The sequence below is a fragment of the Lithobates pipiens genome, unplaced genomic scaffold (genome assembly GCF_037356315.1).
Source record: "Lithobates pipiens isolate NorthernLeopardFrog02 unplaced genomic scaffold, aLitPip1_a1.2 Scaffold_13, whole genome shotgun sequence".
Taxonomy (NCBI): Eukaryota; Metazoa; Chordata; class Amphibia; order Anura; family Ranidae; genus Lithobates; species Lithobates pipiens.
Genome location: NW_027507718.1, coordinates 375,607,074 through 375,632,189, shown reverse-complemented (window position 1 = coordinate 375,632,189; position 25,116 = coordinate 375,607,074).

Below are 25,116 nucleotides of genomic sequence, written 5' to 3'. Positions count from 1 at the left end.
CGCTGAGCGGCCACTTATATAGTGACAATGGGGCGGTGTCACATGGTATATGTCACATGGGTTGGTCACATGGGTTGATGTCACATGGGGACTATGACATCGTAAGGGGGCGGGGTCACCATGTGACCAACCCATGTGACATATACCATGTGACACCGCCCCATTGTCACTATATAAGTGGCCGCTCAGCGCGGCTCTGGCATTCCGGCCGGAGAGAGCGACGTGTCAACATCTCCTGGAGAAGAACAAGAACAAGAAGAAGAACAAGAACGGAAGGCGGCGGCGACAGTGGCGACAGAAGACCGGGCCACCGCCTGCAAAAGAGCTATAAGAAGGCGCGGTGGCCCGGCAGAAGAACGGAAGGCGGCGACAGAAGAACGGAAGGCGGCGACAGAAGACCGGGCCACCGCCTGCAAAAGAGCTATAAGAAGGCGCGGTGGCCCGGCAGAAGAACCGAAGAGGGGGACAAGACCCCCCAAGTCGGGAGAAGAGGCCGGCGGCGGGGAGGAAGAAAGCCGGACTCCTCCGCTAGCAAAAGAGCTACAAGAAGATAGCGGAGGAGTCCGGCGAGAAGACCCCCGAAGACGGAAGACCCCCGGAGCTGTGCAATAAAATATTTTATCTCGTGTGTTGTTTTTTTTTGGGTACTTTTATTTTACAGGTGAATGGGTAGGGGTACATTGTACCCCATACTCATTCACATAGGGTGGGGGGACGGTATCCGGGGGCCCCCTTATTAAAGGGGGCTCCCGGATTCCGATAAGCCCCCCGCCCGCAGACCCCGACAACCAACGGCCAGGGTTGTCGGGAAGAGGCCCTTGTCCTCATCAACATGGGGACAAGGTGCTTTGGGGTGGGGGGGCCGCGCGGCCCCCCTTCCCCAAGGCACCCCCCATGTTGAGGGCACACGGCCTGGTACGGCTCAGGAGGGGGGGCGCGCTCGCTCGCCCCCCTTTCCTGGCCGGCCGGGTAGCGTGCTCGGACAAGGGTCTGTTGTGGACTTTGGGGGGACCCCCACGCCGATTTTTTTCGGCGTTGGGGTTCCCCTTTAAGTCCATTCCAGGCGGCGGAGCCCGCGACGTCTCCATCGCGGGCCCCGCCTACCTGCACACGCGCTCGAAATGAGCAGACTTCCCTCCGAGCGGGAACAGTTTGCTCATTTCGAAAGTAGCCTACACACGGGCAGACTGTTCGCTCAAACCAAGTTTCAGCGGACAGTTTTTCGGAATTTCCGAAAAACTTTGTTCGTCAAACTGTCCGCTGAAACTGTCCGCTGAAGCCCCACACACGAGCGGACTGTCCGCTGAAACACTGTTCAGCGGACAAAGTTGAGCCAACAGTCCGCCCGTGTGTACGCGGCCTAAGAGACAGACAAGGGCCTGTAGTGTAAGGCCAGAGTGGCAGTACTGCAAGTGCAACCCAGGAGGATGTATGTCGTTAGTTATTTTTTTATGGCAAAGGAATGCTAAATACCTCTGTGAGGAAAACTCATGTTATGATTTTTTTTCTGAACTTTCTTTTAATAAAATTGGGCATGAAAAGCCTTTAAAAGGAAGAAGAAAGCAAGTGGCAGAGTCCTTAAAGCGCTACCTTTTGATCCAAGTTTTCACACACTACAAAATCTGATGAGCCTACTGGGGGAATGGGATGCCCTCCTACATTAAATAATGCATGCTATGCTATGTCTCATATCCTTTGACAGGGATAATGTAGATAAATTCCACAACATGTGGGCTACTTGGATAATCTATAAAGAATCTTCACAAATCAGAGTCCTTGTTTTCCTTCCCTCTTAGAGCCTTTTTGGGCCTTGATTATGTTGTATACATAACCCTGATTTATCCATCCACTTTATAGCTATATTTTCTCCATATAAATAATGATGAGAAGAACAAGCCACAAGGGGGCAGCCCCAACTTTCCCTCTCCTCCTTCCCCCCAAAGCCCGCCTTGTTCTTCTTCCCACTTTTTACTTACCTGTTACCCTTACTATACCATTCATAGTTCTAAACTTGGATATATACTACATTTGTTATGGGTACCCAGACCATATGGAGAAACTGTTATAATGTCTCTTTATTGATGCAAATATGGTTTTATGGTTTCTGAAATGCATCTTAAATTGTACTATTTGAAGTTGCTTTCACACTTTTTGTAGGCTTTCTTTACCCTACATATTATAGAGTAATACCTTAAAGCAAAAGTTTACCCATAACAACTTGCCTCTTGCTGGAGGCTGCCATTTTGCTGAAGCCCAGAGCCCCCAAACAGCAGTAAATCATAAAGTAGATCTAAACCGATTGATTTAACTGTTTCAAAAATAGTTACATTCCTGGAATGCTGTGATTGCTAATTGCCACATTTGCTTGTGTCTTCAACTAAACTGTTAAACCATCAAATGGCTTGTGTCCTAAATGATCACATGTGCAGCACCATGATAGTTGCAGATCAAACGGAAGCAACTTCCTTGGCTATAAAGGATAGGAGGGTTTAATTCAGCTTTAGGCTGTCAGCAGATTGGCCTCTACAAATCCAGAAGTGCCTAAAATTGCCTAAAATGGGAGAGCAACTGAGCATGTACAGAACAGGGTGAGATAGTGTATTACACTTTATTTTATGTTTTACATTGCTACACCTACAAAATGGGCCAGATTGAAGTTATATATCATGACTTGATTTTCTGGCTAAAGTTCCACTTTAATAAAAAACGTATTTAATAAAGAAAAATAAATGATGGTGTCAGAGCGCCGTCTCTGATTGGTCAGAAGCCCAGAATCCCAATTGGCTGAGACACGCTGCATGCTCATTGGCTGAGCGGCAGGGGTGTGGATTTTAAAACGCTGGCACATCGTTTTCTCTGTGCTGCTACCCTAAAACTGTCAGAAGTCTGCCCAGGTGGGTATTTTGCCATGGCTGTACTGGTGGATGGAATTCCACTGTCTTCTGCTAACTTCTCCTGTCTGTTTTCTTCAGTCTGCACCTACCCTTGTGGCTGGGGAAGGAATCTCCAGTCACCTATTTCTGCCTGCCTGTACCCTGCTGTCGGTGTGGCTGATACGTGTTGCAGGTTAGTCTTCCCTATGTTTTTGCTGTCTTCTAGGTTAGTCTCTGATATTGTACTCTCTTTACTTTCCTTAGCCCAGGGTGAGCTCACTAGCACTGTGGGTGAGGCACTGAAGATTACGGAAAGGTAGGGGCCGCTTATGGATTCCTGTGTGGTCCTTTCTTTCTCTTTGATATTGAGCAGTCCATCCTTATTACAGGGGGAGAGGCTCTTCAAACAAGAATCGCAAGAGAGTGATATCTTCATCCAGCGGTCATCATTCACTATCGCCACGTCCTTCTCATTCTAAAACAAAATTTCTGCATCAGGAATCCTCTTCTGTTTCAGCCGGCCCATCATCTAGGCATTGCCATACAGGCTCATCTATGGGTAGAAGGGCAGTAGATCCTACTGGTCTGGAGGCAAATATTTGTTGAGTGTGTAAAGGCGTATCTATGCCATCCAAGCAGCTGTGTGACTCTTGCTTCAGAGACATCTCCCAGTCCAGCCAAACACTGAACGAAGCTATCAAGCGGTACATTAAAGAAGCAGTTCAAGACATTGTAAAGGATTGTTCGCCTGCCTCCTCCAGGAAAGGTAGGTCTAAGCACCAGATGGTGCAGGAAGACGATTCATTGAAACCAGGGCAGGTGACCCACGGTTCTAATGCAGAATCTTAAGGGGCACAAGATGAAATTGATTCATTTTCTTGCTTTCATTACAACAGCTAAGCAAGCTATTGAGTGGGAAGAGGTTTCCTCCATTTCTCAAGATGAAAGGAAGTATTACCCTAACTTAAAGAAGGATCTCCCTAAGTTTCCTCTTATGGAGGAGATAAAAGAACTGATTGAAGATGAGTGGGCCAAGCCAAATAGAAGACCAGCGTTTCAGAACAGAGTGAATAAACTTTATCTATTCCGGCCGTCAGATTTAGAATGCTGGGATACGCCCCCAAAGGTGGACACATCTTTGCAACACTTAGCAAGGCATATTACTCTGCCACTGGAGGAGACTGTGTCATTCAAGGACTCTATTGAGAGGAGGGCTGATTCAGACCTCAAGAGGGTGTTCTCTACAGCAGGGGTAGCCTGCAGGTCGGCTGTTGCCCTAACTTCTGTTGCAAGGGTCGTTAGAGTATAGTCTGCAAACCTGGAGCTGGCTCTCGGATCACAAGGCGATGAAGAAGCAGTTTCTATTAGCCTCCAGGGCCTCAAGTTGGTTGCAGAATTCAAAGCGAAAGCAGCTGTGGATCTGGTGAGATTCATTTCATGAATTCCGTCACGGCCAAACGAGCCTTGTGGTTGGAGCACTGGTCGTTGAGCTCGGCCTCAAAACAAGGCCTTTCGCACAAGCAAGAAATCTCAGGAGCAATTCGGAGACGCAAGATTCTACTGGTCGGGAAGGGAGTTTAACCATTTCTCATAGCGCCCACGCAACTCCTTTGGGGATTGAGCAAAGTTCAAGGCCTCTCAGCCGCCCAAGGCAGATACCAAGTCTTTATGAAAGGTTGCCTGCCCAGATGTTGCCAGTAGAGGCAAGACTGCCATTTTGGCAACATCTGGGTGGAAATAATATCGGATGCACAGGTCCTGCCAGTGGTTCATGAAAGGTTTCATCTTCACTTTGTAAGTCCGACTCCAGCAAGTTTTTTTGTCTTGACAAAGGTCCCTGCATCCTCAGAAGCGAATGTCACTAGAATCCTACGTTTCAGAGTCTGCGGGCTATAGTCCCAGTTCCAAAGTCAGAAGAGGGCAGGAGTGTCTATTCCCCTTTATTTCTAGTATTCCGTTAAGTGGCGCCCCATTTTGGACTTCAAATACCTACATTCTTTTCTCAAACAGGATGGAATCCCTCAGGACCATATCCGCGGTAATACAGAAAGAAGATCTGATGATCTCAATAGATCTCAAACGCCTATTTTCACATCCTGGTAGCCAAGGCTCATTAGCGGTATCTCAGGTTCCACTTCAGTGGCAGCCATTTTCCGTTCATATGCCTACCCTTTGGCCTCAGGTCGGCCCCAAGAAACTTTTCAAAGATATTGGTGACAGTAATTGCCTTTCTTCACGAAAGGGGTATTTGTATATTTCATTATCTGGACAATGTCCTTGTGTTGGCACAGTCCAAAGATCTTCTGATAAAGCATCGGGACCAAGTCTTGCAAACCTTGTTGGAATTTGGATAGATGGTAAACTTGCCAAAAAGCCACCTCATACCAACTCAAAGCATCACGTACCTGGGTATGATCTTCGATACAGTACAAGATTTTCCTGCCAGAGGATAAGGTCAATTATGTTTGTGCGGAAGCAGCAGAAGTGATATCTTCAACTGTAATCACTGTACATCGGGCCATGAGCTTTTTGGGCCTCTTAACAGTATGTATTCCAACAGTGGTTGGGCACAGTGGCATACAAGGATGTTTCAGTTCTGCCTCCTAAATCAGTGGCATCACGGTTCTCTGAACCAGAAGCTCCAAGTTCCTTGCTTAATTTCCAACAGCCTTCTGTGGTGGACCAAGGAAAGTAACCTCTCTTTTGGCAGGGCCCTCAATCCTGGATCATGATTACCCCGTATACCAGTCTCCAGGGTTGGGGAGCTCACTGTCTAGGGCCAGGGGATGTAAAAACATGACTTGCCTTGCGCTCAAAACATTTTTGCCTGTAATTCAGGGCAGAAGGGTCAAGATGATGATGGACAACACAACGGTAGTTTTGTATATTGTAAAACAAGGGGGCACAAGGAGTCTAAAGCTTCTCTAGATGGCAGCAGAGATTTTAGCACTTGCCGAAGCCCATTTACTGGACCTGTTTCCATCATATTTACCGGGCCCGCAGAATACCCTGTCAGATCAGCTGAGCTAGAAGTTCTCGAACCACACAGACTGGATGCTGAATCCAATATACCTAGCAAAGATCTTCGCCCAATGGGGGGTTCCCGACATTTGATGGCAACACCATTCAACTGTCAGGTGCCTCAATTCTTCTCCCGCCTTTTCTATCCACAGAATCTAGCCCAAGATGTGCTCTCTGAGATGGCACTTCAAATTAGTTTACCTGTTCCCGCCTATTACCTTAATTCTCAATTTATTATAGAAAATTATGGAAGAGAGAGTACCAGCTATCGGGATTGTTCCATTTTGGCCAAGGAGGCAATGGTTTCCCCTTTCCCCTGTGTCACCTAGCGGCGTGTCCTTCAATCAGATTGCCTCAAGTCCGAGACCTGTCCTTTGCAACAGCCACACTCACCCCAAACCAGCCTGTCTGGCCTTGACTGCCTGCAATTTGAGAGGGGAAAGCTGCGAGGCTTGAACCTCTTTAGTTCAGTAATGTCCACCCTTCTAGCAGCCTGGAAGAATTCTACCAACTCTATATATTACAGAGTGTGGCAGAAGTTCAAGGTTTTGCGGTCCACCAGGGGTTTTCTTTCCACTCCCCCACAGTGGCTAATATTCTGGACTTCTTGCAATCTGGCCTTTATGCAGGACTTGGCTACAACACCCTGAAGGTCCAGGTGTCAGCACTTTCAGCCCTCTCTGATATCTCTTGGTCAAGAGTAGGGATGAGCCGAACACCCCCCGGTTCGGTTCGCACCAGAACTTTCGAACGGACCCCAAATTCGAATTCGAAATTAGAACCCCATTGAAGTCTATGGGACTCGAACGTTCGAAATTAAAAGTGCTAATTTTAACGGCTAATATGCAAGATACTGTCCTAAAAAGGGTTTGAGGACCTGGCTCCTGCCCCAGGGAACATGGGTCAATGCCTAAAATGTTTTTAAAAATGGCCGTTTTGGGGGGAGCACTGATTTTAATGACGATTAAAGTGAAAAAAAAAGTGAAATATTCCTTTAAATATGGTGCCTGGGGGGTGTCTGTAGTATGCCTGTGAAGTGCCACGTGTTTCCCGTGTTTAGAACAGTCCCTGCACAAAATGACATTAAATGGAAATAACACCATTTAAAACTGCTTGCGGTTTTAATGTTATATCTGGTTCCTGCAATATGGTTGAAAATCATTGAGAAAAATGGCATGGGTAGCCCTCCCTGCCCATTACCAGCCTATTTGGGTCTTGTACGCATATTAAGGGGAACCCTGTACCCATATTAAAAAAAGGAAATGCGTGTGGCCCCCAGGCCCTATATACTCAGAACAGCAGTATACAGGCGGTGCAAACAAGACAGGGACTGTGTAGGTTTGTTGTGTTAAGTTGAATCTGTTTGTAATTTTCAACTGGTACATTTTTTAAGTGTAGCTCCAGTCAAAAAAACTATTTTTAAGCTTTTTGGAAAACATAGGGAAGGGTTATCACCCCTGTATAATTTGTTTTGTCGTCCATCTTTTTTCATCTCACTTGCTGTTGTCTCCTTCCGTTTGCAAGTAGGAGATGTTTGTAAATTGGATGTTTGAAAGTAGGGGCCTGCCCTATATGCTCTGCAGAAATGGCGCAACAAGGTGTTGGTTTTGCCACAACATTGTAAGCCCTCAAAGTGACTCTTGGTGGGCGCTGGAGCGCCCTGCTGTGAACGATTATATCAAGAATTGTAATTACATGCCATTGTTGAACAGTGGTAGAAAAATTTACCTTTGGTGGTTGTGGTGCTGGTGCCACAACACTATAAGTCCTCACCGTTACTCTGGGTGGGCACAGGAAGGGTCCCTCCTGTGAAATATTATATCAAGAATTGTAATTACATGTCCCTGTTTAACAGGGGCAGAAGAATTTGGCCTTAGGCACTGCTGCTGGTGCCACCACACTGCAACCTCTCCCATATACTCTAGTTTTATTGCAGGAATTAGCCCTGCTGCAAAGCATTGCATCAAAAATTGTACTTAAACGCCCCTGTTAAACAGGGGCAGAAAAATTGGGCCTTAGGCACTGGTGCTGGTGCCATGACACTGCAACCTCTCCCATATACTCTAGTTTTATTGCAGGAATTAGCCCTGCTGCAAAGCATTGCATCAAAAATTGTACTTAAACGCCCCTGTTAAACAGGGGCAGAAAAATTGGGCTGATGGCATCAACCAGAACCAGAAATGTTCTTCCAACATATCAGCGGAGGTGGAAGAGGATAGACAATCAACATAACAGGACAGTCACTCAGCATCAGCATAGGCAGTCTTGAAGGGATGTGATATTTAAAAAAAAATTATTCTGTTACATTAGCTTCAGGTGCTTGGTAGCTGTGGGTGATCCAAGACTGATTCATCTTGATGAAGGTCAGTCGATCAACTGATTCGGTGGACAGGCGCACCCTGTGATCGGTAACAAAGCCACCAGCAGCACTGAAGGTGCGTTCGGAAAGAACGCTGGATGCAGGACAGGCCAGTAGCTCAATTGCATACTGTGCAAGCTCTGGCCAGTGATCCATCCTCAAGACCCAGTAAGCCAGAGGATTTTCGGTGGGAAAGGTGTCCAAGTCTGACCTTGCCCCTAGGTATTCCTGCACCATATAAATCAGACGCTGGCGATGGGTGCTGGAACCGATCATACCTTGGGGCTGCGGACTAAAAAATTGTCTGAAAGCATCAGTCAGACGGCCACCTTCTTCACCGCTCCTTCTGACCGATGCCTCAGCAACACGTTGTCCAGGACCAGGAGTTTGTAACCTCCCAGTCTCTGGGAACGCGTTGCACAGACCTTTCTGCAAGGCCTCCCAGAGATGTCTCATCCTCTGCTCCCTCTGCGATGGCAAGATAAGGTCGGCAACCTTACCCTTGTACCGTGGATCAAGGAGAGTGGCCAGCCAGTAATGGTCCCTCTCCTTGATCCGAAGAATACGAGGATCCTTCCGCAGGCTTTGCAGGATCAGGGAGGCCATGCAGCGTAGGTTAGCTGAGGCATTCGGTCCGGAGTCCTCTGGGTCACTAAGGACAACATGATCCGCAGCTACCTCCTCCCAGCCACGTACAAGTCCACGTGTTTCTTGGGACTGTAAATCATCCCTACAAGACTGCTGCTGCTGCTGCTGATGCTGAGTGCCAGCCTCCACCTCCATGCTGACACAATCATCCTCCTCCTCCTCTTCCTCCTCCTCATCCTCTTCCTGTGTGATGGGTGGCACAGCAGGAACACTGTCTAGATAAAGGGGGCCTTGAGAGGCAAGGAAGTCCTCCTCTTCCTGCCTCTGTTCTGCCTCAAGTGCCCTGTCCATTATTCCACGCAGCGTATGCTCCAAGAGGTGGACAAGAGGTACAGTGTCACTGATGCATGCACTGTCACTGCTCACCATCCTTGTGGCCTCCTCAAACGGTGACGGGAGAGTGCATGCATCCCTGATCATGCCCCACTGGCGTGGTGAGAAAAAACCGAGCTCCCCTGACCCTGTTCTAGTGCCGTAGTCGCACAGGTACTCATTGATGGCCCTCTGCTGCGTGTGCAGCCGCTGCAGCATGGCCAACGTTGAGTTCCATCTGGTGGGCATGTCACATATAAGGCGGTTCTTGGGCAGGTTCAACAGGCATTAAATGATCGGCGGAAATGCACACAGACTTTCCTGGCCTGCTTCAGGACATCCTGTAAGCCGGGGTACCTGCCCAAGAACCGCTGCACCACCAGGTTAAGGACGTGAGCTACACAGGGCACATGGGTCAGTTGTCCCTGTCGGAGGGCGGAGAGGAGGTTGGTGCCATTGTCACAAACCACCATTCCTGGCTTAAGCTGGCGTGGCGTCAACCACCTCTCGGCCTGCCCCTGCAGAGCTGACAAAACATTCGCCCCAGTGTGGCTACTGTCCCCCAAACAAACCAGCGCAAGCACGGCATGGCATCGTTTTGCCTGCGTAATGGCGTAGCCCCTGGAACGCCTACAAAGCACCGCTGGTTCTGAGGACAGAGCACTGGAAGAGGCCATGGAGGAAGAAGAAGAGGAGGGGGTGGAGGAGAGAGGTGTGTCACAACCAAAAGTAGCATTTTGGAGGCGTGGTGGCGGAACAACCTCCAACACTACTGCACCTTGTCCTGCATCCTTCCCAGCTGCCAGAAGAGTGACCCAATGGGCCGTGAAAGACAGGTAACGTCCCTGTCCATGCCTGCTGGACCATGAGTCAGCGGTAATATGCACCTTACCGCTGACCGCCCTGTCCAGCGAGGCAAGGACATTACCTTCCACATGCCGGTAGAGAGCCGGAATCGCCTTCCATGAGAAAAAGTGGCGTTTGGGGACCTGCCACTGAGGAACCGGAAATTGTACAAACTCACGGAAGGGGGCCGAGTCTACCAACTGAAAAGGCAGCAGTTGAAGTGCTAGCAATTTAGCCAAGCTAGCATTCAACCGCTGGGCATGTGGATGGCTGGGAGTGAACTTCTTTCGCCGGTCCAGCAGCTGGGGCAGGGACATTTGCCTGCTATAATCGGACGTGGGTGTACCGCTAGCAGAGTTCCCGGAAGCACTTGGCTGTGACACACCTAATTCTACACCTTCATTCCTCTCAGAGCAGGTTTCAGAGAGGACTGAAGGTCTAGTGGGGTTGGAGATGCCAGCTGATGAGGAGCAAGGAGAGGTCCGCTTTGTTCTTTGGTGTGGGTCTTTGAGGTACGCTTGCCAACGAGCTGCATGGCAGGTCAACATATGTCTGGTCAAGCATGTGGTGCCCAAGCGGCTGATGTTTTGGCCACGCGAGATACGCTTGAGACATATGTTGCAAATAGCAGCGGTGCGATCTGATGCACTCGTCTCAAAAAAGGCCCACACCAAAGAACTTTTAGAATAACGCGCAGAGGCAGCGCCCTGCACAGGCGGAGCTCTGCGGCGTGATTCAGTCGGTGTGCTGCCCCTAAGCTGGCCCCCGGAGGGCATCCTGCCTCGTTGGACATGTGCCTCCTCCTCCTCCTCCTCCTCCTCCTCTCTCCTTCCAGGCACCCACGTGGAGTCAGTGCCCTCATCATCCCCTCCCTCTTCATCGCTGTCGCAAACCTGGCAGTATGCTGCAGCTTGTGGAACATGACTGCCAGATTGCTGTCCTTCTTGAGCATCCCCTCTCTCTGCGCTCATGCTACTGCCTTCCTCTAGCTGAGTGTCATCATCAGAGCCCACAAAACACTGGGCATCCTCCTGGAGCATGTACCCAACACTGTGCTCAAAGAGTTCAGGAGACTCCTCAGGAGGACGTGGTGGGTCTAGGGAAGGAGTCACTGATGATGACATTGAGAGGAGGGAAGACGATGCGCTGGCAGCTGCTTTGCTAGTACCCTGAGACTGGGTGAGAGAGGATGAGGAGGATGAAGAGGGCTTGGTCATCCACTCTACCAAGTCGTTGGCATGTTGCGGCTCAACATGTCCAGCTGCCGAAAAGAAGGACAAGCGTGTCCCATGGCCACGTGCTGATGACAATGCACCGCGTCCACGACCAGCACTGTTGCCTCTAGACACAGAGCCTGCTTGCCCTCTTTTATCAGCTCGCGCCTGTCTTCCTCTCCTTGCTGGCCTTCCAGACATGGTAATGGCCTGAAGGGAGTTGGGTAAAAAAGCTGTTGGGTAGTGTATATTGTGCTAGAGGCACACAACACCCACTAACTCCTGCAGATGCCTTTATTATAGAACATCAGAGATAAAGGGGTATATACAGATGTATACTGTGCTCTGCTGGAGGCACACACAACTTCCAATAACTCCTGCAGATGGCAAGTGGTCTCAAATAGAGAAGAGCTATGTAGGTGGATATAGCGGTATGTACTGGGTACAGAGCACACAGACAGCACGCACAAGCTCCTAACACTACTGACTGCAAGCTCTATTATAAAAGATAGATCACTAGCTATATAGGTGAGGTGAATATAGCGGTGTATACTGCGGTCAGGGCACGCAGACAACAACCACTACACAACAGCAAGATCGAAAATCGTCCGAAAACGATCGGTGTGTACTGTGTTGAAGGTACACAGAACACCCACTAACTCCTGCAGATGCCTTTATTATAGAACACCAGAGATAAAGGGGTATATACAGATGTATACTGTGTTGTGCTGGAGGCACACACAACTTCCAATTACTCCTGCAGATGGCAAGTGGGCTCAAATAGAGAACAGCTATGTAGGTGGATATAGCGGTATGTACTGGATACAGAGCACGCAGACAGCACGCACAAGCTCCTAACACTACTGACTGCAAGCTCTATTATAAAAGATAGATCACTAGCTATATAGGTGAGGTGAATATAGCGGTGTATACTGCGGTCAGGGCACGCAGACAACAACCACTACACAACAGCAAGATCGAAAATCGGCCGAAAACGATCGGTGTGTACTGTGTTGAAGGTACACAGAACACCCACTGCTTCAGACGCCAACACACTACACAAGGACGCCGCGCTGGCGGCCTTATATAGTGTGGGGCGTGCACTACACAGCCTGAGCTATGATTGGCCACAGGCATCCTGCCTGTGGCCAATCATGGCTCTCCTCGCTGCTGGCTCTGCGATTGGCCAAGCATGCGGGGTCAAAGTGCATGCTTGGCCAATCATGAGCCAGCAATGCACTGCGCCATCGCAGTGCATTGTGGGCCGTGAGCGCCACACGAATTTGGCGTGAACGGACCAAAATGTTCGGACTTCGCCGAACGGACGAACAGCTGATGTTCGAGTCGAACGTATGTTCGACTCGAACACGAAGCTCATCCCTAGTCAAGAGAGTCTCTAGTGGTCCAGTTCCTCAGAGCAGCGGTCAGGATCTGCCCACTGATTCACTCCTTTCCAAAATGGGATTTGACTTTGGTCTTCACAGGATTGTTGAAGATACCCTTCTTTCCGGATACAGAAAGTTTGATATGGAACCTCACCTTAAAGACTGTGTTTTTGACAGCCTCAGCTAGACGAGTCTCGGACATTGCTGCCTTTTGCTGCAGAGAACCATTCTGCACCTTCTTCCTGGATAGCGCAGGATTACGACCTTCCCCATTTTTTTCTCCCTAAGGTCTCGTCAGAATTCCATTTTATTTCGGAATCCGTCCTGCCGGCCTTTTCACCTTCCTCAGCAGACACGGAAGTGCCTGGATGGTGTGACCTGGACATGAAATCTCTTCTCCAAACATACTTGGCCAGAACTGAGCCACTTCTTAAGTCAGATGCTTCTTTATTTTTCCAAAGCCCCCCCCCCCCCCCCCCCCAAGAGTCATATATACATGGATTGTGAAGACCATGCAATCAACTTACTCTGGAGAAGTATAGAAACTAAAGGCTAGAAAAATGAACTTTAAAGGCACACGGGTAGACCATATAAAATTAATGACATTTTTTATTTTGTAGAAAATTGTTGAAAAAGGAGGGAGATTATTACATATAGATATATATAAAATTCATGAAACACACAGATTTTGACACCACTTTGCAAAGTAGAAAAATACAATTATACATCCAAAAGGGCAATGATTGAAATTCCCATAATAGTATGCAAAAAGGGATTTAAACATAGAATTATGTGGGTCAGAATGTGGATCCAGGCACAGAATATTTGCTTATTCACTCTACATGTTGCGCGTAAGGGTACGCTTCTTTAGGAACATAAAGATCATATAGTCAAGATAGGCTGAAGGCTCACAGAGGCTAATACCTCAGAGTTTGGAGGTGCGCTGTGTAATGTGTGTTAGCAGACACTAACTGGATACCAGGAGACAAACACACTACACAGCGTGGCTCTAAACTTCGATGTATTAGCCTCTGTGAGCTTTCAGCCTGCTTCCCTACAATGTTTGAACAGGTCTTCTAAATACACAAACGCTGGTCTACATTACCAGCATCTGTGCTTTTTTAGCTCTGTGTTAGTGACTAGACTTCCCTGGATATATCCTTAAAATCTTGCTTACCAGCAATTTATTACGTTACTATCCCTGCGGTTGATGACTATATGATCTTTATGCTCCTGAAGAAGCGTACCCTTACGCACAACATGTAGAGCGAATAAGCGAATATTCTGTGCCTGGATCCACATTCTGACCCACATCATTCTATGTTTACATCCTTTTTGGATATTATTATGGGAATTTCAATCATTGCCCTTTTGGGTGTATAATTGTAATTTTCTACTTTGCAAAGTGGTGTCAGAGTCTGTGTGTGGGGTATACAATATTGGTTTCATTAATTTTATATATATCTATATGTAATAATCTCCCTCCTTTTTTAACAATTTTCTATAAAATAAAAAATGTAACTACTTTTATATGGTCTACGTGCCTTTTAAAGTAAATTTTTCTAGCCTTTAGTTTCTATATATCCATTATCGGGATGCTGCCACACCGTTATCTGTGTATTCACAGTGTCACCCTGTGAAAATACACATTAAATTCGTAATCCTACTCATTTCTCTGGTAACAATTTTCCATTATTTAGAATCAAGGCATCGAAGGAATAAAATACTGTTAAACTGAGATTTAGCTTTCAGATTGGCAGATTAAAAAAACGATGTCAGAATGAAATGTCATGCTTCTAACTAAGTTGCACCAGTTATGTCTGTATAAATGCTTCACTTTCATGCACAACTTTAGTGTGTTTTAAAATAAGTGCTAGGAAAAAAGTTGTCAAAGAAGAACCAGAAGAGGTTTAGACAGGAATTTCAGAAGTCTTAAGACTATTATTTTTATTATACACACTTACTTTTAAATGATTTATATTAACTACTTTGTTTAACTTTACTTAGTTGGCCTGAGGAGGATGAGAAGCTAATGCCCCGTACACACGAGCGGACTTTTCAACATCCAAAGTCCGCCAGACCGAGTCCGTCAGACTATCCGATCGTGTGTGGGCTGCAACGGACTTTAGCTTTGCAAAAGTCTGACGGACTTTAGAAATGAAGCATGCTTCAAATTTTCCCGACGGAACTCCGCCGGACCCGGTCCCCTTCGAAAACTCCGCTCGTGTGTATGCTACTCCGACGGACTAAAACCGACGCTAGGGCAGCTATTGGCTACTGGCTATGAACTTCCTTATTCGAGTCGGGTCGTACGTCATCACGTTCGAATCCGTCGGAGTTTAGTGTGATCGTGTGTGGCCAAGTCCGTTCGGCCAAAAAGTCTGTCAGAACTCCGTCGGAACTCCGGCGGAACTCCTTTGGAAGTCTGTCGGACATAAGTCCTCTCGTGTGTACGGGGCATTAGAATTAACATTCGGTTTCTTGCAAAAGCCCGAATCTTGCTGTCATCATTTTCTCAGACTGTCATTGAATTTATCACCACAAGATGGTGGTGTTGCAAAACTGAAATTAAAGGTTAAACATTTTTGCAAAGACTGGCCTTAGGAAGATAATTGAGTAATTTAATAATCTGCTGTAAAATGTGTAGGTATGTCAATGCTGAATATTAAATGTTCTAAAATTAATTTTTAACTGGTAATGTGTCACCCATGTTTCATCATACAAACATCTTGTGATCCTGTGAAAAAAAAAAAAACCCGGAAGGTTTGAGAAGCAACAGTTTCTGTGGAACTGATTGCAAAATCACTTGCAATTTCCCCTTGCCTAAAAAAGCTAAGAAACAACAAAAATATAATATATTTGTTTTAAAATGCAGTTTTAAAAATGCAATAGAAATATTATAATTATGTAAGACACAATACTCCTTCAGTCAGTTTGTATTAACAATGACATTACATCACTCGCAGTCCAATACAGTATCATTTGCTTCCATGTGTTCAGCTTCTCAATTCTTTTGAGAAATAAAGAAAGCTGATCAACGGTGGTGTAAGCAAATCCAAGTACACATAAGGGCTCATTCTGAATTTTTCAGGGCCGATATTGATTCTTCGGCCACCTTTCAGGCCAATAGCCAATATCAGGTGCCAATATTCTGTACACCACCTGCCACAAGATGCAGCATGTCTCTTGCCAGTATCACCACTCAGATGCAGCATGTCACTTGCCACTTTCACCTGCCACCCAGATGTAGCATGTCACTTGCCACTGTCACCTGCCACCTGCTGCAGCTTGTCACTACTTACACTACTTCTCGCAGCCTCTCCCCAGCGACGTGCGATCGGGTAAACTTCCACATGCAAACTGTGTGGTGAAAGAGGACGTAATTATCTCTCTGCTTTCTCCTGGCTGCAGCTCTGCCTTCATGGCCCTGCTGTAGGTGGCAGAACAGCGATGATACGAGGCGGGCAGTGAGAGATGATGTCATGTCTCTGCTTCCCACCGCACCACTGACCAAGATTGTCAGAAACTGCAGTGAGCACTGTGTGGGCACAGGGGGATAAGTTCTGACCAATAAACAGTTTTTGCTAAGAAAGTTGTACAAAATGAGACTACAAGAAGGCCAGCAAATGTGCAACCACGTGAATTTTATGCTAGAGATCATAGAACAGCTGTGTGCCATCGGAGGACATCAAAGATAATCATATTGTTGCCCTGCTTCTCTGCAGCCTTCCAGAGAATTATGCTGCTCTCATTAACGCTTTCGGAACAAGACCGAGCAGGAGCTGACACTGGAATAAATCAAAGGGAAATTAATCAATGAATATGACAGAAAGAAAGAATATATGCACCATGATGACAAAGCTCTTAAGCTGTACAAAGGCATACAGCACAACAAAGAATGCAGAGCCAGTTTTCGCTGTAAAAAGACTGGTCACTTAAAAATGTATTGTTCTACCTGAAAAGGCGAGCAGCAAAAGCTAGAGCTCTCCACAAAAGAAAGAGTCAAAGCAATCGCAAAGGAAATTTCAGACACATCATGGAGTGGCACCTTTAAGTGAAACAGAGCGGCAAGACACATGGCTGGTGCATAGACGGGAAAAGCATCACATTAGAAGGTAAAGGCCAGGGCTTTCTGAACTGCATTACACCACAAGGAGGCGAGCACAGTATTCTTGTAAAGAAAGTGCTGTGTGTTCCAGAACTAGAAGGCAGACTTCTATCAGTGAAAAGTCTTGCAAACAACAGTCTCACAGTTAAGTTCCAGGGTGATGAATGCACAATTCAGAATAATAAGCGATTCCTCGCAAACGGAAAACTGGATGATCACCTATACAGGCTCATCACCACAGACAAGCAAGCAAAATAGTCTCTAATGACCTACACAGCAAATGTATTCACTTATGGCACAGGCGGCTGGAGCACAGAAGTCCAGAAGCTATACAAGACATTATAAAAAGAGGTTTATCAGAAGATTTAACAATAGCGCCTTGCAAAGTGCTCATGAAATACAAGTGCTGTATTGAAGCAAAAGCCACACGTGCTCCTCTTCCACAGGCATCTCAAAGAAAATCTACCCATCCCCTGCAGCTCATACACAGTGATGCATGCGGTCCAATGAAAACTCCAAAGTCAGGTGGGAACAGATATCAACTGACTTTCATTGATTATTATTCCAGGTACATAACTACTTATCTGATGAAACATAAGAATGAAACTTTAGGAAAACTTTAATGCCGTGTACACACGGTCGGACTTTCCGGCAGAAAAAGTCAGACGGAATCATTTCATCGGATATTCCCATCATGTGTGGGCTTCATCTGACTTTTTTTTCAAAAATTCTGACGTACCTAGTAATAGAACATGTTTTAAATGTTTCTGACGGAATCAATTCCTATAGGGAAAACAGTTTGTCTGTATGCTATTCAGACGAACCAAAAACTACGCAAGGGCAGCTATTGGCTACTGGCTCTTGAACATCCCTTTTCTAGTTCTGTCATAGGTCATCACTTTCTAAATGAATGGACTTTGGTGTGATCATGTGTAGGCAAGTTCATTTCAGTGGAACTCCATCAGAAAGACCACTGGCGTTTATTCTGATGGAAAACCCCACTCTTATAGAAATGGCCAGGTGTATGTTGTCAGATGCCAATCTACCTCACAAGTACTAGTAAGAAACAGTTATGACTGCAACCTACCTATAGAACAGACTACCCTCAAGAGCTATAAAAAAGTACTCCATTCGAAATGTGGCATGGATCAAAGCCTAGCATAGGGCACGTCAGATTATTTGGGTGTAAAGCATGTGCCTATATTCCAAGTGAACTGCGATCCAAGCTGGAGAACAGAGCCATAGAGGGCATTCTAGTAGGCTACAGTGAGCAAACTAAGGCCGCGTACACACGGGAGGACTGTATGGCCTACTTAGTCAGTCGAAACACATTTCAGCGGACAGTCCGCTCGTGTGTGGGCTTCAGCGGACTTTTTCAGAGTGCAGTCTGGCGTACTAAGTATTTCGGAATTTCCGTAATACTGTCCGTCATACTTTGGTTTCAGCGGACAATCCGCTCGTGAGTAGGCTAGTTCGACGGACTAAGAATGGCGCATGCTCAGAAAGGATTTACACGGCGGAAGGTTGCATTGCTGTGTATTGGACTTCCTATTTCTAGTCCCGTCGTACGTGCTGTACACGTCATTGCGCAAGCTTTCGACGGACTGTTTGTGCATCCGTGTGTGGTCAAGTCCGTTCATTCCAAAGTATGACGGACTGTCCGTCGGATTGTATGACAGACTAAGTAGGCCATACAATCCGCCCGTGTGTACGCGGCTTAAGGGTTACAAAATCTTACACCCAAAGTCTGACAAAGTGACAATAAGCCATAGTGTTTATTTTGATGAGAGCCTATCATCAGAAAGCTGTGAAGTGAATATGCCAAGCAAACCAGAAGAAAGGGTCAACCAAAGTGAACCTTTGCGGGAGTCAGAACAAGAGGTGGAACTCACATTGCCTAAATCAAGTTCCCCACCAGATCCTGCTGAATTGCATGAAGTCAGAAGAGCCACTCGAAATACAAAGAGAATACCACCCCGCAAGCTGTCATACATTGTCAAAACACACAGCATACTTGAACCAACATCCTTGGAAGACATAGAAAAACTGCCAAAACATGAAGCCAATAAATGGAGACAGGCAGCAGAAGAAGAATTAAAGTCACTTCAAGAAAATAAAACCTGGACACTCCCTCCTAACAATAAAACTACAGGAAGTATGTGGACTTTCAAAATAAATTCTGACACAAAAGGTAATATCCACAAATACAAAGCCAGACTAGTTGCCAAGGGTTACTCTCAGAACTTTGGTGAAGACTACAATGAAACATTCGCTCCCGTCGTAAAAAAAACACTTCACCATCAGAGCGCTTCTAAAGCCCCATACACACTATCTGATTTTCTGCTGATTTTTGTCTTCAGATTTACTAAAACCATGTAGTGCAAGGGCCTGCCTGATTGCATACAAATTGAAACTCCTAAGGTTTGACCTCATATTATATGGTTTTGGTAAATCTGAAGGAAAAAATCAGCAGAAAATCTGATAGTGTGTATGGGGCTTTAGTGTTGTAGCTGGGAAGGGCATGCAAGTCAAACACCTAGATGTTAAATGTGTTTTCCTATATGAAGATCCCTACATGGAGGAACCACCAGGGTTTGAGCAAGGAGACAACCTTGTGTGTAAACTTCAGAAGAGCATCTATGGTCTTAAGCAATCTGCAAGGATGTGGAATGAGAAAGTGAACAAAGTACTTACCAGAAAGGGATTCTCAAGAAATAAAGCAGACCCCTGTCTCTACTCCAGTAATCAAGGAGACAGATGGATAAACATCCTTATCTATGTTGATGACATTGTAACTTGTTTTGAACAAGAAGGTGATTACAATCAGATAGTTCACAACTGCTGAAATATAATTTTGAAATCAAAGAACTAGGGAACATTAGCTACTATCCGGGAATCCAAACAGATAAAAATCAGAATTGTGCGAGGTATAAATTAAGATCCGCTTAGTAGCCAACATCCCAACATGAAATACTATAGAAGTTTTCCCCTTAAAGAAGGCGGGACTTTTTAGGCATAGACTGTGACACCAATTGATTTGGTAAAAATATATAAAAAAAATAATTTTATTTCAACATAGAAAGAACAAAGAATAATATATTAACATACATTTCCGAACAGGAGAAAGGGACAAATTACTTCCTCCATGTGCATATATTTATAGAACCAGAAAACATTTGCTTCCTACATCTTATTCCAAAGGAACAGACTTCTATGACATTGTATATAGGCGTATTCAAAGCATTCTACAAACAAGGTCAAATTGCGTTAATATTGTGCACCCAATGTAACCTACGCGTTAAGGAGTTATCTTACTCCTTCTTCAGGGATGATCCATTTTAGCACACTTAAATTTACAAAATAGTAGAATCTATAAAAACATAAGAAATAATTTTATATATATATATATATATATATATATATATATATATATATATAATATACGTACAATTAAAAAAAAAACACTACGCACCACTAAAACGCATCACCTATATATACGATCTTCACTCCAAGATGCAGGTCTAGGCTCATAATAAGGGGGGGATGTTTGACCACCTTCTTGGATGGGAACCGGGACCGCAGTGATAGGCGGACTGTAAGGGAGGAGGTGTACAAGTAAAGTAAATGCATGTCAAATTTTCACATGCCTAGATTTTAAATAAATATTGCATGTATTTTACTACAGCGCCTATAATGGCAGATAAAGGTTCTATATGGAATTACTTTGGAATAAGATGTAGGAAGCAAATGTTTTCTGGTTCTATAAATATATGCACATGGAGGAAGTAATGTGTCCCTTTCTCCTGTTCGGAAATGTATGTTAATATATTATTCTTTGTTTTTTCTTTCTATGTTGAAATAAAATTATTTTTTTATATATTTTTACCAAATCGATTGGTGTCACAGTCTATGCCTAAAAAGTCCCGCCTTCTTTAAGGGGAAAACTTCTATAGGAATCCAAACAGAGAGAGAAGACGATGGAAGTTATCTTCTCAAACTATGTCAGAAAATCTATGAAATCTTGGAAAATTCCATATGCAAGATGGAAAGGAAGTGAAAACTCCTCTTGAACCAGGCTATCAAAAGAGCAATGAAGCAGAATACTTGCTACCCAACAATGACACGTATCGCAGAGCGAACCGGTAAGCTGCTATATGTTGCCACTGTGACAAGACCAGGCATAGCCGCAGCAGTGGGCATACTATGCAGGAATGTCTCAGCCCCCTGTCAGCGTGACTGGAACGCAGTAAAAAGAGTGATGCAATACCTCAAAGGAACAATTCAGAGGAAGTTACGGTTACCAGCAACATCCAATCCAAAACTGGTTGGATATCTGGATGCTGATTGGGCCAGGGACTGTAAAGACTGCAAATCCACAAGTGGATTCATCTTCCACTATAGGGAAGGAACCATAGGTTGGTCTAGTCACAAGCAAGCAACTGTTGCTCTATCTTCAACTGAAGCAGAGTTCATTGCAGCAGCATACGCATGTCAAGAAGCGATATGGATTTGTCAACTTTTTGTGGACATTCGAATAGACATGTCAATACCAATTCCCATTTTTGAAGACAACCAGGGCTTACAAGCTAACACAATCAGAAAGGGTCAATCGTTGGACCAAACACATTGACGTCAAGTATCACCTACTGAGGGACAATCAAGAGCAAGGTGTTATGACATTCAATACTGTCTGTCAGAGAAGGTGACTTCCGATGCACTCAGTAAGCCTTTATTGAAGGAACGTCATAGCTATTTCCAGAAGAAGCTTAAAATAATTATTAAAGTTGTTATTAAACCGACAATACTGTATGCATTATACCTATCTATCCAGAAGCTGCAGTATTATAGTGTGTTATCTATGGTAAGGTCATCCGAGGAAGTACCATCCTTATTGTGTTATATGCACTTGTTTGTTGTTCTCTTCCTGTACATATTTCTCCATGGTGTATGTATCCTTTTGGTAAACTTGATCATATGACAGAAACTAGTCAGGAAGTGTTTTCACCCTTCGTCCCATACATATATTAACACCTTCCCTCCTGGCCTATAGCACAAAGACGGCTGGACAGTGGCGTTCCAATGCTGACTGGGCATCATTTGACATCTTGTCAGGAAGCACCAGTCGCAGGACCGTGTAGTGGAGCGATCTGCCACTGGCAAACGGGAAAAATTAATAAATCCTGATCACTTCCCCAGAGTAGTACAATGTTACTATGTTAACATCATATTGCTCTGGTCACAGTATGTTAAAGAAAAAAATCATAAAAAAAGAAAGAAAAATTTAATAAAAGATTAACATCTTTTAAAAAAAATAAAACTTTTTTTTTCATACTGTCACCAGGCAGTGTCCCTGATCACCGCCACACCAGTTATATAATGATGTTCTACTGCACTGGTGACAGTATGTAAAAAAATAAAATAAAAATAAAATAAAATTGTGATTTTTTTTTATTTATTAATTTAATTTACAAAAAAGTATGTAGCGGGGTCTCTTTAAGGAATATAAAACTACTGTTCCCAGAACCCCGCTGGTTCCCAGGATGTTTGGGGTTATGCCCCAGAGACTCATGGGGGAGGACATATAAGGAGGGGGAGAGGCCTAGTTCGCTCTCTTTGGACACCCCCCCTCTCCTAGCAAGAGGAGATCTTTGCTGAACTGCTGGAAGCACAAGGCCTGAAGCCTGGGCCTTGTGCTCTTTTCCAAAGAGCCCTCTGCCAGCCTAGCTGCACCTGAGAGACATTTTCTCATCCTTGCTGCAGTACACCAGAAGGATTGAAGACTCGGAGGTCGGTGGATTCCTGTTCCTAGACGAAAAGGCAGAGAAAACGGACTTGGACTTGTCCGGGTGGTGAGAGCTGTTTAAAGACAGATGCTTTATCTTTATTATTCGTTTGGATTACAAAGTTGTTCTTCAAGTGCACCACCGAAAGATTGCTAGCGAATATTGTTTTACTGGACTTCCATCTAGATCAGTCAGGCCTGACTGCATAGGTAGATAGTGCTGGGTGTTAGTTTACCCATGCGGGGAAGTAGCTGAAAAAGGGCAGCGTTAGAGTTGCATAGCAATACTTTATTATGCTGATTACTCTGTTTATCTTTATTACTGGTTACTGCAGGGACCTGCTTATGTGTTGCAATCCAAATGTTTGATTCATGTTATTCCTTTTATAAAAACAAGTAAAGTCAGTTATATACTTTCAAAGATTGTCTATGAGCTTGAGTTATCCACCCACGCACACACACATATTTAGAGTATAAGCGATTTAATGTGTATTGCTAGATACTAACTGTGCCAGAGTGGGTAGAGCAGATTGCCGGGGGGGTTGGCAGAGCTGTGCTCAGGGCCCAAACCAAACTTGCGGCCCTCTTAAGTGAGGGTATCGCTATACGTGGGGGCTCGTCCGGGATCCTATTGCATGGACACTGCGTGCCCGACTGGATGGGAAGAATCTGGAGTACACTGACCTCATCCGAATGATCAGAGAGGAAGAGGCCCTACTGGAAGAAAAGAGGGAAGAACATCTCACCAAGCCCGTCAAACAACCGGTAGCAATAGTTACACCGGCCATGACTCCCTCTAGAGATAAGGAGGTGGACACTTTGAAGTTACAGATGTCCCAGGTGATGGAGATGTTGACTGCTATGATGGCGAAAGGTCAAGGGGGAGCCGAGAAATCAAGTCCTAGGAGGGAGTTGTTTCTAGATACACCAACACCAAGCCCCACTCGAGACCGAGAAGAGATGCTATGCTACAACTGCGGGGGCAGTGGCCACTTCGCCAGTAGATGTTCCAGTCCCAAGAAGAAGAAGATAGATAACCGCCAGCCGGCGGGAAACTTCAGAGGGCCCCGGTGAGGGAGTCAACCGGGTGCCCATGCCTTTCAGTGAACTCCAAACTGAATAGAAGGAAGAGAGAGAGAGAAAACCAGACCTCTCAGAAGGAATGTCTACAAATGAGAGACAATAACATCCCTCAGCGGGTTTGTACTCCCATTACTGTGGGGAGGGTCAATGCATACCAGGCTCGAAAAAGAATAAAGTCTACAACCAACTGGATGAAGACGGGTCCCCAGAAGAGGGTGGCCTCAACCCGGCCCTACCCAGAAGAATTGGTCGGCCCGTCCCCCACTGTCTCCATCCAGGTGGAAGGAGTCTACACGAAGGCCCTCCTGGACACTGGAGCTCAAGTGACTTTGTTGTACAGAGACTTCTATTAAAGGCACTTGAGCCATTTGCCTATACAGAAGATAGAAGAGCTGGAGATATGGGGCCTGGGAGCTCAGAGTTTCCCCTACGATGGTTACCTGCCCATAAAGCTGACCTTCGATCCCTCTGTGGCGGGGAAAACAGAGGTGTTTGACATCCTGGCGGTTGTGTGTCCTAGACCGCCCGGGGCCAGCAAGATGTCCCTCATCATAGGGACCAATACGGATCTGGTGCGAAGACTTCTGACCCCTCTAGTGGAGACGAGAAACCATCAAGATCCCAATATCCATCCCATGCTGAAGACAGCCTACCAACGGTTGGTCCTAGAGCAGAAGACCCCAGGAGAGGGGATAGGGAAGGTGTGGAGACTTGGGAGAGAGGGAGTGGTGCTGCAGCCCGGAGAGGTAGCCTGCCTCAGGGCCACGGTGAAGCTTACCTGGGAGCAGCCTGGCCCCTTTGTCATGCTGGAATCCGATCCAAGGGAGGACCACTCAGGCCTGGAAGTAATACCGGAAGTGATTTCAATCAAGGCCCTGAAGAAGGCTCGAGGAAGAGTCCCAGTGAGTGTGAGAAACCCTACGGAGAGACCCATAGAGATCCCTGCCAGGATGCTGTTGGGGCAGGTGAGTCCTGCGGCCCCAGTCAGCTGGTCAGAAGTAAAAGGAACCGGTGAAGGAGGAGATGTTTGGGAGAATCTTTCCATTGAGAACCCGGACCTACCTGGAGCCTGGAAGGAGAGAGCCAAGGTCCAGCTGACTAGATGGGAGAGGATTTTCTCAAAGGATGAGTTTGATGTGGGATGTGCCAGGAGTGCCACCCACCGAATCCGCCTCCAAGAAGACAAACCCTTCAGGGAAAGGGTTAGGCGGGTCCCTCTAGCTGACCTGGAGGATCTGAGGGAGCAGCTTGCGGAGTTGAAGAAGACTGGTGTGATTCGGGAGTCTAGAAGTCCATATGCCTCCCCCATAGTGGTGGTCAGGAAAAACAATGGGTCGTTGAGGCTTTGTATTGACTACAGGACTCTCAACAGGAGGACCATCCCTGACCAGTATACCACACCGAGAATAGAGGATGCCCTACAGAGTTTGGCTGGTGCCAAGTGGTTCAGTGTAATGGACCTCAAGAGTGGGTACTACCAAATCC